This window comes from Emydura macquarii, unplaced genomic scaffold, assembly GCF_026122565.2.
Source record: "Emydura macquarii macquarii isolate MOO-44397 ecotype Brisbane River unplaced genomic scaffold, CSIRO-AGI_Emac_v2 contig_1483, whole genome shotgun sequence".
Taxonomy (NCBI): Eukaryota; Metazoa; Chordata; order Testudines; family Chelidae; genus Emydura; species Emydura macquarii.
The window spans coordinates 21,435,233-21,451,718 of NW_027131620.1; the positions used below are offsets into that span (position 1 = coordinate 21,435,233).

The 16,486-nt window shown below is 44.7% G+C and overlaps 1 long non-coding RNA gene across 1 annotated transcript in view; it reads right to left on the minus strand.

Annotated features, from left to right (window-relative positions):
• The window catches only part of LOC137157182 (uncharacterized), an 82,749-nt gene that overhangs the window by 51,964 nt on the left and 14,299 nt on the right, over positions 1-16,486 (minus strand). Inside the window, exon 2 of the long non-coding RNA XR_010921024.1 lies at positions 16,043-16,123. This is a non-coding gene — a long non-coding RNA (uncharacterized lncRNA). The remainder of the gene's footprint in view (positions 1-16,042; positions 16,124-16,486) is intronic.

Genomic DNA, 16,486 nt, shown 5'->3' on the forward strand with positions numbered 1-16,486 from the left:
ACTGAGGGGAGAGGCAGGGGAGACAGTGGAAGAACAAATAGGCACAGCAAGAGGCAGTGCTGATGATTCAACAGATTGGGCTCTATCTTTCAAGTCATTTCTGTCCCAGCACCACAGTGTGGGGTTATCAGGTGAGAGGAGGAAGACTGATCTGCCCCTCACTCAGGAGACCTGGGTTCATTTCCCCCCTCTGCCAGATGTCCCATGCAACTTTGGGTGAGCCACTTAGACTCTGTGTGTCTCCGTTTCCCATTTGTAAAATACTGTCCTGCCTCACAAGGGTGTTCAGAGGATAAAGATGGTGAGCTGCTCAGATACTGCAGTAATGGGGGACCTGCTAACACCTTAGCAGCACAATACCCAGCAGCCTAACTAACGGGGGCATGAAAGTCCACGTAGGCATTAAAAATCCTTTTGCTGTTTCTGGAAGAGCCCCAGTGTCCGAGCCAAAGTCCTGGCTGAGTAATTACATCCCACCTACCTAAATTCACACCTTGCAATCCCAGCTGGATAGGATATTCATCTTCCCTCCCTGCCTCCCTCCCTCTGCCTGTCATGGAGCATTGCTGTGCGCTGTTAAACAGTTGGCACTTTCACCCGGGTCATTTGAGTGGGGAGGGGAGGCAGACCTTTGGCTTCCCAAATGCATACGATACTTTGGGATGCTTGAGTAGGCCAGGCCTAGTAGGGTATGGGTCTGAGGTGGCACGTCTGGGCAACTGTCTGCCTAATGGATGCATGTGCTGATCCCCCCCTGCCCTTTTGCAGGCACCTCAGGTCCCACTTGGGTGATATTCCCACGCTGGGGACAGATTTGAGTCAGGGCCAGATGTCCTTTCCAAGCCCAGCAGCAAGGGCAAGACAACGTTCACCTTCCTTTCTCACTGCAGTAGGACTTCTCCTTGCTGGTGCTGAGCCCACTGTGGGACTGAGGAAAGAGATAATGTGCCCTACCCAGCCTGGTGTTGCTGGGAGACCAGCTCCACCCAGCACAATTTAAGGCAGCCATTCCTTGCACCTAGCTGTCCAGGCCCTGGCCGGCCATAGAGCAGGACACCTCCCAACCACACACCCCACTGCCTCCAAAAACACTCTCCCCACCTACCTCTCACATGCCCAAGAATGCTCCCACTGCTCTCACAGAGGGTAGATGCAGACAGCTCTGCACCTTTTGGAGAGGCTTTCTGCGCTAGGGATAGGGTATTCCCTGCAAGGGAATGGGGGAGCTCACAGCAACTCTGCCACCCCTTTGCACTGGCATAGTCAGTAAAAAGGGGGTGTAGGACATGAAAGATCTCCCCCTACATGTATCTATGCATCACTCCCAGTGCCCCCTTCCTTACCCATACCCCGCTTTTCTTTACATTGGCACATGAGCAGAAAACACTCCCCAGTCAGAATCCCCCGCTACCTTGTGCCAGAGACAGAATTTCACACCCACTCCTCAGGGATGGAAGGCTGGGATTTTCAAAGCAGCTGGATTCCAATGGGATTTTAGTGCTTTAGTCCCTTAATTCCCCGTGGCTCCTTTGAAACTCTCAGCCAAACAACTACAGGTGGTGACATGCAAGGGCAGAATCAGGCGCTGACCTCTACAACCTCTGGCAGTGGCCAAAGTGCGGATGGCTGGCAAGCCAGGTGCTCCAAGGACCTTGATAAGAGCCTGTCTCATTATATTTTCTTTTGAACAGCTCAAGTAGCGATTCTGCATGCAAGGTCATGGAGTGGGAACCAGAAGGGAGAGAGGTAAAGCAGCACGGGGCCTCTGGGCTCAGACACCTTTTATTAACCTGACATTTTCAGATGATTTGTTTAGAAAAGATTAAGGTGGGGGGGGGGGGGGAGGGCACGAATAGAAGCCACACAGAAAAAAACCCCACACAATCCTATTCAAATATGTATATAAAAGTCCCTTTGCTTCGGCAGGTTTGTTTTCTTTCTGATTATCATTTTCACTTTTAACAAGCTCCACTCCTCCAGATTTATTCTCTCCTTCAGTCTCCTGGCCCTGTGAAACTTATCCATAATAAGCAGCTGTTCTATTTCAGGCTCCATATTAGAAATAAAACATTCCGACCCTTCCCCCATACTCCCACCCCACGAAAAAGCACCCCTCAGCATTGAGCAAAACAGCCTTAACGGTAACAACAGCGTTCATTGCAGCCTCTGCCTCAGGCCAAACACCCCAGTACGAGCTGGGCTAGGAGGCCTGTAAGTGAAAGGATGGCAGGGGTGTTGCATAGCCTGCCAGTAGATGCAGACTCAGGGCCACATCCCAGCCCTTGTGCATGACAAACACAGGAGCTGTGAATTCCAGTGCAGCTTAGCATCACACCTGTCCAACCCTCTAGTTTGGGAGCATGCCAAGGACATGGTGGTAAGAGGGTGTGGCCAAAGTGCACTGGGCTTGTCCAACTGGTATAACACCCCTCCCCCTCCCCGGACAGATTTGTTTGATTTAGCCATTTGCCCTTTGCTCCCCCAGGCATGAGCCAGTTGCAGCTTCTTGAACCACCCAGTTTCAGCCAAGCTATAGCTTCTATCAGTTACACGTAAATCTTAGAGAAAGGCTAATCCTCCAGCTTTTTTTTGCAGTTGACTATATAACACCCAGATCTAAAAGAACAAGCAACAAGATAATGTCACAGTGTGTCATTCTCAGGGGGTAATATCTTTCTCACCTCCCTCTGGCTGGAAGGAAAGGAGAGACTCACACCCTGTGGCCTGAGACACATCCTCCACCTCTAGACAGATTGCAGCCCTCTTGCCGTACCTGCAAGTGCAGCACATTCTCTGTCCCCCATCTGGCTCCGTGGATATGAAACAGAGCATTAATGCACTGACCCCTCCCATCCGCTCTTTGAAGAAGCAGAAATCTATTCCAGTGCAAAACAGACACAGAATGACTCTGCAGTTCATTTCTATTCAGATGGCAACCAGATCCATGTCCCTGGTCTCCACTAACATGCAAAGATACTAAAGTCACCTGTTCTGCTCAATATAAAGACTAGTCATCTGAAGCAATAAAGGCAGCCAAGCCAGTATCATGGAATGATGCTTTACCTTAGTGTGTATGTGAACAGAACATAATACGTGTGTGTGTTTATTCCTCTTTTGGTGGGTGGTTGGGGGCAGAGATCTGAGCTCTGGACCTTTGGGTTTATGTAGGCTGCCCTTGGACGTGGTTGTTTTACAGCTTCTAATTATGGTAGAAGAATAAAGGAAACTGTGTTTATGTGGTGCTTTTTATCTGAGGCTCTCACAGCACTTAAGAGCTCTGAGTCATTAACCCTCACTAGACTACAAGATTTGGATGCCTAATTTCCTTCTAAATCAGTGGGAATTGATCCCAGTAGGTGACTTTGAAAATCTCAGCCTTCAATTATTATTAGCTCTTTAAAGTAGGGAATGTCTTTTTATTATTATTCGATAATCATGCTGCAGTAGTAATTAGAGGCCCCAACTGAGACTGGGGTCCCATGATGCCAGGAGTTGTAGAAATGTGTATGTACAGCACCTAGCACAGGAAGGCCCGCAGTACAAACTGTAAAATAAAATAAATAAATAATCCCGTAAGAATGAGTTCTACAAAATACCTTGCAAATTAGAACCTTCAAACAGATCGTCCCTTTATGTTAATAAAAATAAAATAAAAGCAAACTCGTGACTGATCTCCCTCATGTCTCAATCCAGCTCCAAGGGATGAGGCAGCACCAGGTTTTTATGAATTCTCTGTCTTTGTAGGAAAAGAGCACTAGCAACAAGGGCTGAAGAATGTGAGCACAAAGCAAAAATAAAATGCATGCAAATTCACAATCTGCTCTTCCTCCATGACGCATATAGAACAGAGTCATATTCCTAAATGCACACATCAGGAAGATTCTATCTATACCAAGAGAGTGGAGTGAATGAGCAATCTAACCAGACCATTCTCTGTAGCCCACACCCAGGTACCATACTGATGGGTGCATTGGAAAGGCTTAGATTCAGCTAAAAGATGGAAGGGAGAAAAATCAGACAATAAGTCTTAGACTAAGTCTTTGTCCTTCACAAGGGCTCCTCTACACATGGAGCTATTCAGTTATTCCTCACTAACTCCATGGGCAGACATTCTTATTCCAGAATAAGGATGCCTTGTTCCTTTACACACTGTGAAAGCTGCACAGGAACAAGGCACTCTTATTTTAGAATAAGAGTATCCACCCATGGACTTATTCTGGAAGAACTCTTCCTGAGTAACTCCATGTATAAACATGTCCTAAGGATGTTGAGCCCCCAGGTGCCTAATTCCCTATGCTCCTTTGAAATCCCAGCTAAGATGCCTAAAGCATGCACTGGAACCCGTAAGTGCTGATTTGAGCACTTCAAAGGAGGAGATGTGAGCCATGAGCTTGAAAATTGGGCTCCCTCCATGAAACTAACAGACACAATGACATCCATCTGATTCTGAGTTTGTGGCAAAATGTGAGTGAACACCACCTGTGACCTCCTCCAGGGGAGCAGAAAGAGAGAGAAAGCTAGCAGAAAAGAACATTAAAAGAGCTCAATACCTACAAGATAGGAGGAAGGGAGCAGCAGCTGGCAGTCTGAGGTTATGTCTACACTGATGGTGGCAAATTCGCTGCCATCAGATTGATTTAGAATGAAGACCCGCTCAATCGATCCTGAAGTCGATCTAATACAACCACCTCCCCAAAAAGCATAGCACTGCGTTGACGGGTGCACATTTCCCGTCGGCGCAGCGCAGTAGAGATACGAAGTCGACAGTTATGCACGCTACTCTGTGTAGCTTGCGTAACTCCCATCGAGTGCTGCTGAATTTTGCCAGCAGTGTAGACCAGCCTGAGACAAAATGACTCACTTAAGGCTGCAATAGGCGGCCTGTCCCAGATTTAAAGGGCCAGGTACCTAGTGAGCATCCTCAGTGTAATGGACCATTAAACTATATTATAATGTTTAGCCATTAAGTGATGCCATGTGTAACATATCTTATCTGAGCTGAGAACAGCCGTAGCTGGCCATGTATTAAAGAGATCTTTCATTTATGAGTCTGGGGTGGAAGCTCTGTAACCAGTTCACATCTGGTACATGACATGGTGTCAGAAAGGAAGACAGGCTAACTGGTGTCAGAGGAGAAAAGAAACCAAAGAAAAGCAGCCACATAGGTTGCAAGCAGAAGGTAAAAAAGAAAGGTAGGTTGCAGGATTGCTCTCATCAACATGCCACTTTTCAATGCCCCAGAGAACTTCAGCTTTGACAGACTTTGGACAGACTGGAAGCAGTATTTTACAAAGTTTCACATTACAACCAAACTCCACAAGGAAACTGGAGATACACAAGTATCCTCTTTAATGTATTCTATGGGGAGGCTGGCAAAGCATATCTTTAAATCTTTTACCTTCTCTTAAGACAGCCACAAAGATGACTACAAAAGGATTCTAGCTGTGTTTGACACACGCTTTATACCTCAGAGAAATGTGTTTTTTATGAAAGGGCATGTTTTCACAGGAGAATTCAACAGCCAGGGGAATCTGTTTAATCTTTTATCAGAGCTTTACATGCATTGGCAGAAAACTGTGCTTCTGGGTCCTGTAAAACATGAAAATATTTGAGCCAGATTGGTTACTGGCCTTACAGACTATAGTCTTTCATTACAATTTAAAAAAGATGTAGCCCTACACGCAGCTGTTCAAATAGCAAAGCAGTCTGAACCTGTGAAGCAGCAAAACAAAATTTCCCAAACCTGACAAACCAGAAACTGGATTAGAAGCTGTAAAAAAAAAAGAGCATGAGTGCTGAAAGTCATTATCGTAAAACCCCAGAGGCAAGGAGAGAACTCCCAGGCTAACTACAAAGACTTTCAGACTAAGTGCTCAAGATGTGGGAAAATTCATAGCCCAAAAGAGGTATGTCCAGCCAAAGGCACAAGATGTAATAAATGAATATAACATGGACATTTTGCAGATCTTTGCCTTATTAAGGCAATCAGGGAGTTGACTAATATTACAGACAATCAAGAGTCATTGTTTCTTGAATCTGTCATGTGTGAGGACAGAGCCTGCCTGGAGAATGAAACTGAATATTCATAGAAAAACTACTGACTTTAAAATTGACTCAGGAGCAGACATGACAGTCATATTAGAAGGGACTTACAATGGCTTTCAACCCCTTGCAGAGCTGAAATCACCTGACACAGCCTTGACTAGTCCTGGAGGTATTCTGAACTGCATAGGCCAGTTCAACACAGAAACAATTTACAAAGACAAAAGGTTTGCATTCAGAGTGAGTGTGATCAAAGGCCAAACAGCCTTCTCTGCTGCAGTGTGGCAGCCATGATGGGCCTTGTAGGAAAGGTGGATGAGTTTCATGGAGTATTTGGTGATACTGGACTTTTGACAGGAGATCCAGTACAAATAACATTAAGAGACAATGCTGAACCATGTAGTGTACATACACCTTTCAGGACTCCTATCGCGTTGCTTCATAAATTGTAAACTGAGTTAAAGATAAGGGAACGGATTGGCATAATGGAGGAAATTTCTGAGCCAATAGCATGGTGAGCCCGAGTGGTACCAGTTACCAAAAGAATCTTTATGGATCTTAAAAGACTTACTGAAGTAAGTATGAGAGAAAGACATATCATCCCCACACTGGATGACTTCCTCCCCAAAGTGAAAAGAGCTACAGTATTCTCCAAGATGGATGCCTCAAGCAGATTCTGGCAAATTTCTTTAGCCAAAGACAGTGCTAAACTGACTACATTATCACACCCTTTGGGAAATTTTGCTTTCAAAGATTACCTTTTGGGATTACCAGTGCACCTGAAATTTTCCAAAGAAAGATGGCAGAACTGTTAAACACAAATGGAGTTGCAGTTTTCATGGACAACATTTTGATATATAAGCCTTCAATGGAAGAACACAACTTAAAACCCTCAAACTTCTAAGCCTAATCAGTCAGTCCAGACTGAAGCTAAATAAGGAAAAGTGCCTTTTCCATCTACCCCAAATCGAGTTTTTAGGACAAAGACGGAATCAGTCTTAGCCCTGAGAAAGTAAAAGCAATTTGAGAATTGAATGCACCAGCAAATATACCATATCTGAGATGCATACAGGCAATGGTAAATTGCCTTGGTCGATACCTGCAAGGCATTTCTAAAGCGACAGAAGTGGATGAGCTATTAGAGTCCAACACACTGTGGTTGTGGGGGCCAAATCAAGCAATTGCCTTCAAAGAAGGTGAAATAAATTATCTCAACAGTTCCATTTCTCAAGTACTAGGATGTAAATTGTGACACCCTGCACTCCATGGTCGCCCTTATAGTGCAATTCTGTATTGTTTAATGTAAAGTACGTCACGTAAGATGTTTTTGGAATGCTCATGATGCACTGAGCATTATTGTTATAGTTCCCTTGGCCAGTTTGGAACTATGATAAGGTGATGCTCACTGACTCAGGTCATGGATAAAACCATACAAGAACATTGTTTGTCACCTGACCCTAGGGGACACGGTGAAGCCCCAGAGGGGAGAAGAAACATTTTTAAAAGGGGGACATTTTGCTATGCTCACTCTCTTCCACCTCCATCTACAACCACCATCAAACAACTGAAGTGCTGACCCAAAGGGAGAGCCTGACTGAAGGGAAATCAGCCTATGATGAGAAACACCTGAGTTTGTAAGGTTGCAGAAAGTGTTAGGCTTAGTTTAGAATGTGTTTTGCTTTTGTTTATCTTGACTAAATCTGACTTACTTTCCTCTGACTTATAATCACTTAAAATTCTTCTGTAGTAAATAAATTTGTTTATTTTACCTAAAGCAGTGTGTTTGGAGACACCATTTGAAGTAACAAGGCTGGTGCATATCAATTTCTTTGTTAAATTGATGAACATATGAGCTTGCAGTGTTCAGTAGGCAGCAGTGAACATTGTAAGATGGAAGTTCCTAGGGTTGCATCTGGGACTGGGGGTATCGGCTGTCTAGAAGCACTCATTCACTGAGTTGGGGGCAACTTGCTTGCTGGAGGCTGTACATGAACTGCCCGGGAGTGGAAGTTTTCACAGCAAAGCAGAGTAAGATGGGCTCCAGGAGTGGGGGATCGGGGTGACTCAAACATTCACCAGTCCAGATTACACATGGGGAATGTCACATGAATAAACCCATACAGGTCAATGTGGATGCAAGCAGCTATGGCCTAGGTGGTGTATTGTTGCAACAACATGGAACTGAGCAGAAGCCTGTTGCATTTTGCTATCTTACACTCACAGAAGCAGAAAAATGATATGCACAAATTAAAAAGGAGTACCTGGCAAGCATATGGGCATGTGAGTCTTTTACAGATATCTGTATGGATTACATTCTTTTACACTGATAAACAGACCATAAACCACTTGTAACCCTCATCAACAGAAAAGACCTGGATCAAGCACTACTGAGATGTCAGCATCTATTGATAAGGTTTAAGTGATTTAACCCAACTCCTAAAATATGTTCCTAGGAAAAATTTGATTGCAACAGACACTCTTCAGTGGAGCCCAACTTCCTGTGAGCTCAAAGATAACAAAGTGTACATGGATGCTGTGGACACATGTGGACCAGTGTTAGAATGGGACTATACCAGCTACAACAAGCAACCTTGACAAACACACAACTGCAAGAAGTTCTAAGTTACATTAGGGCCAGAGGGGCCAGCTAGCTAAAGAGCACTAAGGAAGTGACAAGCGACTACTTTGCAGTACGTGGACAATTAAGTGAGTCAAATGAAGTTATGATTAAAGACAATTGCATCATAATTCCAAATGAAAGGAAAAGAGAAGTCCTCAACCTCATCCATGAAGGATATTAATGACTACCTAAATGCCATGAACAGACCAGTCAGTGGAGTGGCAGGGCATCAGCAAGGACATAAAGAAAAAAGTATCTGCATGTGAATATTGCAGAACTAGCAAACCAATGCAATCCAAAGAACTTTCAATAACAATACCTCCACCAGACAGACCTTGAAAGAGACTAGCTGCAGACTTGTGTGAATTCAGAGGACATGATTATCTGGTTGTAGTGGAATATTTTTCCAGGTATATAGACATAATGTACTTGAAGGACATAACATGTTGCAATGTTGCCCAGAAACTGAAGTGCACTTTTGCTCATTTCAGTATTCTGGAACCACCAGTGACAGACAACAATTCATTGCGGCAGAATTTAAGTCATTCTGAACTAAATATGATTTTGATCATAGTACTAGCAGCCCACATTACCCACAAGTGAACAGAGAAGCTCAAGAGCTATACAGACAGTCAAGAAAATCCTACAGCAGAAAGATCCCTTCTTTTCTCTTCTGAGCTACAGATCAAACACCAATAGCAACTACTGGAGATGGGAAAACAACCTAGAACTACTGTTCCATCTTTGGAAAAAATCCTATCTCCAAAATGACCAGACATGAGGAGAGTAGTCAAACCAGATAAAAAGGTAAAAAGAGCTTACAAACACTTTTACAACAGACGTCACACAGAGATCTGCCTGTGCTAGAACCTGGGGAGCATATTTGTGTCAAACTAGATGGAGTACTCCATTTGTCATAAAGAAAAAAAATTATTTGCTCAGATCACGTGTGATCAAGACCAACAGTGAAGATTCCAACAGAAACCTTCAAGATCGACCGTTTGTTCCTCAGACAGAAAAATCAACAGAGCAAGCTCTATAGATGGTGGATACAGAAGAAGAAGAAAATGACTCTAAGATTCCTAACTGACCATAGCCAGTCATTGCAACTAATGGACAGCCAACTGTAAGTTGTTACATGTTTGGGTTGTGTGATTAGAAAGCCAGTACAATTCATAGACAGTTAACAGACTGATCTGTACTGAACTTTAAAGATCGTGTGATACTGTAAATGGTAGGAATGTAAAACTTAAAGGGGGAGCCGTAATGGAATGTTGAACTATATTAGGTGTATATAACATACCTTGTCTGAGCTGAGAACAGCCATAGCTGACAGTGGATTAAAGATATTGGAAGGGAATACATCTTCATGTATTTCTCTTGGGTGGAAGCTCTGGTATGTGGCAGTTGGAAATACTCTTCTACAAGGATCTATGCAAAGTCGAGAGTTCACTGATGATCAGAGAATCAAAAAGCAAGCAGGGTTTGGAGAAAGGAATCTCAAGTCTCCATTTCATGAGGGAATGGAAGTGGATGACAGCCTTAAATTTCCAGCAGAGCCTTGAGCTTGTTATATGTCTCCTGCTGGGAAAGTATTTCTCAGTGTTACTGAATGTGGCTCTCCACAGTGGGTTCCAACACATGCACACACCAATAGTAGTATATGATTGTGTCTTTCAGATGGACTGTGTCTCAAAATGCCTGTAGCAGAGTGACTGTTCAGTCAGCCCTACTGGTCAGGGCCTGCTGCTCCAGTCTCTCTTTTAGTTCACTGTGTCCTGAACCCTGAACGGGATTCAGATAGGTTAGCTTCTTTGTCAGTAGTCCTGCACAACCAAGGGCTAGGCACAGGAGACTCTGGGGTGAGTAGAAGGATCAGGACCTCCTGCTCCACAGGGTCCCTGCCCAGGACCCTGAAAGGATAATAGCATGGGGTGGCCTATTTTCAGCCCTCCTTCCCTGGGCTACTTCCTATCACACCCAATGCCTCTGTTTCACAGCTATTATTTTTACAAGCCTCTGTATGGGGTTTACAAACCCCACACCAAAGCTGAGGCAGGGGAATGGCTGGAGCAGTACTGGGCTACTCTCTGGTGCTGAGGTGCAAAGATGCAGTAAGGGTGTCCCCAGCCCCCATGCAGATGGCCAGTTTAGAGAGAAGGTGGCCGTCATGCCAATGGTGGCAAGATCATGGGCAGAGACAGAGACCAGTGGTAGGTGCACACAGGGAGTGGGAAAGGGATGAGAGCCATGAGATGGGCAGGAGCAAGTCTATGGAGGATAAATCAGGTGTGGCACTGGGAATGACACTTCATTATGAAGACTAAAAGCCACAACTAGATATGACCAAGAGGAAATCATATGACAGGATGCAAGCCTGAGTGTTCCCCTTATGGAGCACACACCAGAGATTGAAGTGTTAGACCTGAAGCAGTTTTCAGCCCAACCAAACTGCCAGCCCCCCATCCAGGGCCCCCAAACCCCATTGCCTCCCTCACCTCCTCCCTGGACCCCCCACCCATCCACACCCAGCACCCCAGGCCCTGCTGCCTCCCCTCCAGCATTGTCCCAAGCTCCCTCTGTGCACCCCAGGCAGGCTCCAAACACTTACTGGAGGCAGTGGGTGAGGAAGAGATGGGACTCAGCAGGCATGTCCTTTCAGCCAGGCTCAGCCCATCTCCCACCCTGGCAGAAAGGGGAGAAGATGCGCTTGAGGGAGGGAATCCCGCGGCAGAGGGCCAGTGCAGAAGCTGGGGGCGGAGGCAGAGATGATTACCCTGCCTGCCCCCCTTTGTGCACACCCCTGGTGCCACGCAGCTTCTGAGGTAGCCACAGGAACTAGAAAGCGGCTGCTCTAGAAGCAAAGGGTTAGGAAGAAAGGAGGAGGGACAATTACAAAAAGGAACACGAGTAATTAGAGAGTGCTGGAAGGACACTTGCTGAAATCCTGGCATCGCTATTTAGTGGATGCAGATGAAATGAAATCAATCAAACTGAAGGCTGGAATTAAAAGGCACTTTGATGTCTAAAATGCAATTTTTACAGCTGTATCAAAGAGGCACTCTGGGAAGGAGTGACAACCCCCTTTGCCCGCTCCCCATCATTCACCATCTCCCCAGTGGCAGCACCACTATCACAGAACCCAGGCCAGGAATAAAGAGGTATCAGGCCTGACTTCAGCTTGCCAGTTGCAAAATACCCCAACTCAGCTCAGAGCGTGCAATATAATTATTTCAGATCTCAGCACAACTTTTCTACATCTTTATTTATTATTTTTCGCTTTTCCTCCCCCCGTCTCCTACTTCACATCATTTTCCTATTTCTTCTAAAAATGCATGAGATTAAATTTCCCTCGGATCCCCTCTTTGCATCGCTTTTGAAATTTCTTATTAAGCACTCGCCATTGTGTGTGCATTTTGCTGCCACTCTGCAGCTGACCTCCCTTGGCTTTCCAGCAGCTGCTCCATCTAGATACCTTTTTCCAAGGCAAGGCGCATGCATACACTGTGTGGGTTTTTTATCATAGTTTATGAAACATCTGCTGTTTATAAATTATTTCCTTTGAATGTCATAATCTTTTTAGTTCTGTGCTCTAATAAGCAACTTTGAGCAGCAGAAATGCAGTGCTATCATTCTAAATTGGCTTTCACTATAAACTCTGCCCTCTGACAAAATGTGCCATTTTCATCCAATGTTAAACTCTTTAGACATCCTTGATGCACAAGAAGCAGCAGACACAAATACAAACAAATACTCAGGGATAGATGCATCCTTACACAAACACAATATGCATAAACACAGATTTGCAGACCCAGAGAAATACGAACAAACACAATTGCAAATTTACAGAGAAACACACCGATCTACACGTATGTAAACATCCACACACACAGATATTCACAGATATGCAGGCACAAATAAATACATTCCCAGATACTGCTCCAAAAATGCTAGACACAGAGAAATGCACAAAGACACAGACACAACATGAACACCATTACATGCTCACAGACACACACTCAAACCCAGATTCACACACACACACACACACACACACACACACACACACCCAGGCACAGAGAAACACAAGTGCTCACCCAAACACATGCACAAGGGTACTTTTGTTATTATAAAAGATCATCTGTGACAATTATGAAAGATAACATGGTGTAGGATAAAAAAACCAAAAGCAATAAGCCAGTCATATTCCAATATCAAAGCATTCCTATCTTGCGCTTCTGATTATTTATGGTTTGCTTATTAGTTTAATTTTTTTGTTTTGTTTTTCAAAGACGAAGAAAGAAGCCAGCTAAGCCTTTGGGGATTTGAAGATTTTCTCATGCTGCTTATCAAAAAGACTTTTATAATTGTAAAAACATGAGGAAATCAATACAGTATTATCACCTCCACCAACTCAAATGCTCCCCTCTTGAATTACCTTGTTGCAAGACTCTTTTGTGGCCCCTCTTCCCCAAAATGTTACCCAGTCTGCAGCCACTTGCAACCACAATAAGGAATCATTGTATCGTTATTGACAGGGAAGGGAGGAAAGGAGAATTGGTTCAGTAGTGCAAAAACAGTGAGCGCCACTGATGTATTTGAGGGAAGGTTACTCTAAGATAATTCCCAGCACCCTGATCCCGGCACACCACCACGGACATTTTGGCCTCAACCAAAACTTAGAGCAAGTAGGTGCAGAAGTCCTTAGGGAGTGGTCTATTAGCAGGGGATTGATCCAAACACTAAGCTTCAGCCCTGGCCCTGACATGCCTGGTGTCTTTCTGGTGCCCTGACACATCCTCTACGTGGTATAGGACTGCATCAGCTTTATGCCACCCAAGGGATTTCCTTGCACTATGAAAATCCCAAGCTGCTGCTTTAGAGGAGCTTTCCGGTCCCTTTGCACAAAACAGCTCAGTGGTTGCAAATATTCACTCTGAATCCCAAAGGCTGTTCATTTTGGCCACATTTTTTATTTGCTGTTTGTGAACATTTGGGGCAGTGGCTCTTGTTCACACTAATCCGTGGTGTCAGTGATTTCCACACATGTAAGATATAGGGCACCGACACTGACGGTACACTCAGTCTGCAGGGCTAAAAATAGCAGTGTGGATGTGTCTGCTCGGCCTGGAGGCAGGGCTCTGAAACCTGCTGATAGGGAGGGTCTTGGAGCCTGACTCCAGCCTGAGCAGGAATGTCTACACAGCTATGTTAGCCCCGCAGCCCGAGCCCCATAAGCCCAAGTCAGTTGACCCAGGTTCTGAGACTCGGTGCCAGGGGTTTTCTTTGCAGTGTAGATTCACCCACAGATGGGACAGTGTTGCGGATGCAAGAGTGGATTATTAATTTGCAAGGCCAAATGTAATTTGTGAAACCCCTCTTTGGCAGGGCTAGTGATGCTGCCAGATGGATGGGGAGGGTGCGGCTCCCAGTCCCTCAGGAAGTCACATCACTCTGGTTCCCAATACAGAAGACGCTGCAGGGCTAAGGAAAGGAGAGACAGGGAAAAGAGTGGGAGAGAACAAGAATCGAGAGGAAGGTGAAATTCCATTTGTGCGGGGCAAGGAGGTACTGAAGTTGCAGCTATAGATGCTGCTACTTAACCGCAGAGTCTCAGGGGCAGATTAAGACAGCCCTCCTGGGATCTGGTCCTTCCACTCTCACAGAGGCTAGGCATTGCAGCAGGGCAGAAAAGCCAGCAATGACCAAACAGAACACAGCTGGGCTGCCCACTGGCCACAGCTGGGTGGGCTGGGTTGCCTGATTTGGGAGCAAGATCAAAAACTCAACAGTGCAAGGAAGAAAAGAGGCTGGTGAAAGAATCTGTACTGGGGGCAAAGTCTTGTGTGGAGCCTAGGAGTTTGGGGAATCTGGGTGCTATTCGCCCTTAATCCACCTCAAGAGTTTTCAGGATTAAAACCCTACTTAGCTCTGGCACACTCATGCTTAGGGCATGCTAATGGGTGCTTGGTGTCACAGGCAAGTCCCACGGGTACTAGCCAACCCCCGGGCGAGACACCAGATGCTCTAGGGCAAGAGCTGCCTCTGTCCCAGGCTGCACACGATGCGCACACCAGCGTACAATTGTTCATTTCCCAACAGTAATATTTCTGATGGTTTTTATTGCTCCTTTTATTACCAGTCATGCTGCTGGACCCCTCCATTTCACTGTGCCCACCCACACTCCAGTTCCTGCTCCTGCCAGTGAGAAGATGGGCCCTGCTTCTACCCCCACTCAGTCAACAACTGTTGACTAGAGCGCTCAGTGGAAAATGGTTTTCCCAGCCTGGGAAAATATTTTGAGATTTCAAAAATTTCCTGTCCCCAAGCCACTGGAAACATTGCATTTTGATGATTTGGAAATATTGTGTTTAGATCTTGACCTTTTTAAAAAAAAATAATATTACAAATTATATTCAATTTTGAAATAATAAGTTTAGTTGAACCAGCTGAACCTTTGAAAATGTCAAAATCGGACATTTTTACAATTCTGAAACTTTTTTTGAAATTGGACATTCATCAAACCTGACCCTGAAACACAAAGTTTCAGCTTTGAGGACTCGGCCTTTTTCAACAGAAAAACTTTTGGTGGAAAAATTCCTGACCAGCTCTACAGATGACCTGAAAGGGAGGAGAGCCAGGCCTCTTATGGAGGTCCAACTTACGTACCAGGGAATACCTTGTGTGTAGGAGCAGTAGAAAGGCACACATTTCAGACTGATAGTTATACCCCTGAGCCATCAGTATCCAGTAAGAAATGAAACAGATGTTAGCACAGTACCTGGCTGTGTTGCAAACAAGGCCACATCTCTTTTCAAAGCAAATGTGCCAGAATTAAACCAACTGGCTGAAAACCAGGCTGTGCTTTCCTAATATAGAACTTCTAATATATAAGGGTTTTTAAACCCAGGGTTATAGCATGCCTGTTCTAACAGTGTGTATTTTAAGATGCCTCTTTATGGTCACCAGGCCAACAGATGCAGCTGAAAACTCAATCAAGGCTGATCCTGCCACTGCGCCAAAGAGGACAACAGAGCATCAGTGTGTTGCTTATCATACCCATCACGCTGGAAAGAGACAAGTAACCAAAAAGTCAACACCTCTATTTGATGTGTGTTATGGGCTAACAGGGTGCTAGGGCACTTCCTGGTCCACAGTGATCAAGGAGTTAACTCCAGCTTACCCCTCTCTTTGTCCAGGTGCTCAGGAGAAGGGCTATAACATGGATGTTTGGAAACCAGAGAAGGAAAAGCGCTTTGAGGACAAGCCTGGGCTAACAGAACCTATGATGCTTCTGCTTTCCACTACCTTATACGGTGTTCATGTGCTCTTTTTGCTTGGCACTTTGATATTGTGCTTCTCTTGTAGAACATATCTTACCATATATTTGATGCTGGTGCTACAACTTCACTACTGGTTTTCCATGATCTCCCCTTCTCTGAATACTTTTTTCCAGTGCAGCTGTTGAAAGACAAATAAAAAACAAGAAAAATGAATAAATATGTCCTGGAGAGATCAAGGTGCTTTACATGAGAGGCACAACTGAACCACAGCTTGTTGAATTAATACAGACACCAAAGAAAAGTAGAGAACCTTACTAGGTACTTTTTTTGTTTCCTTTCAAAGAGAAAAAAGGTCTCATTGCTCTATTGTAATTTGCATACTATTACCCATAATGCTGAGCACCAAGAGTTTGCAAGAAGCCAACTGGAATATACCCTAACCTAATTATTGTATTATAAACAGTACGTTGGAGTGGTAAATCCTCTGCAGCAAAGCTTCTGTAAGCTTCATTAACACAGCTGCACAAACATTCTGCTCATC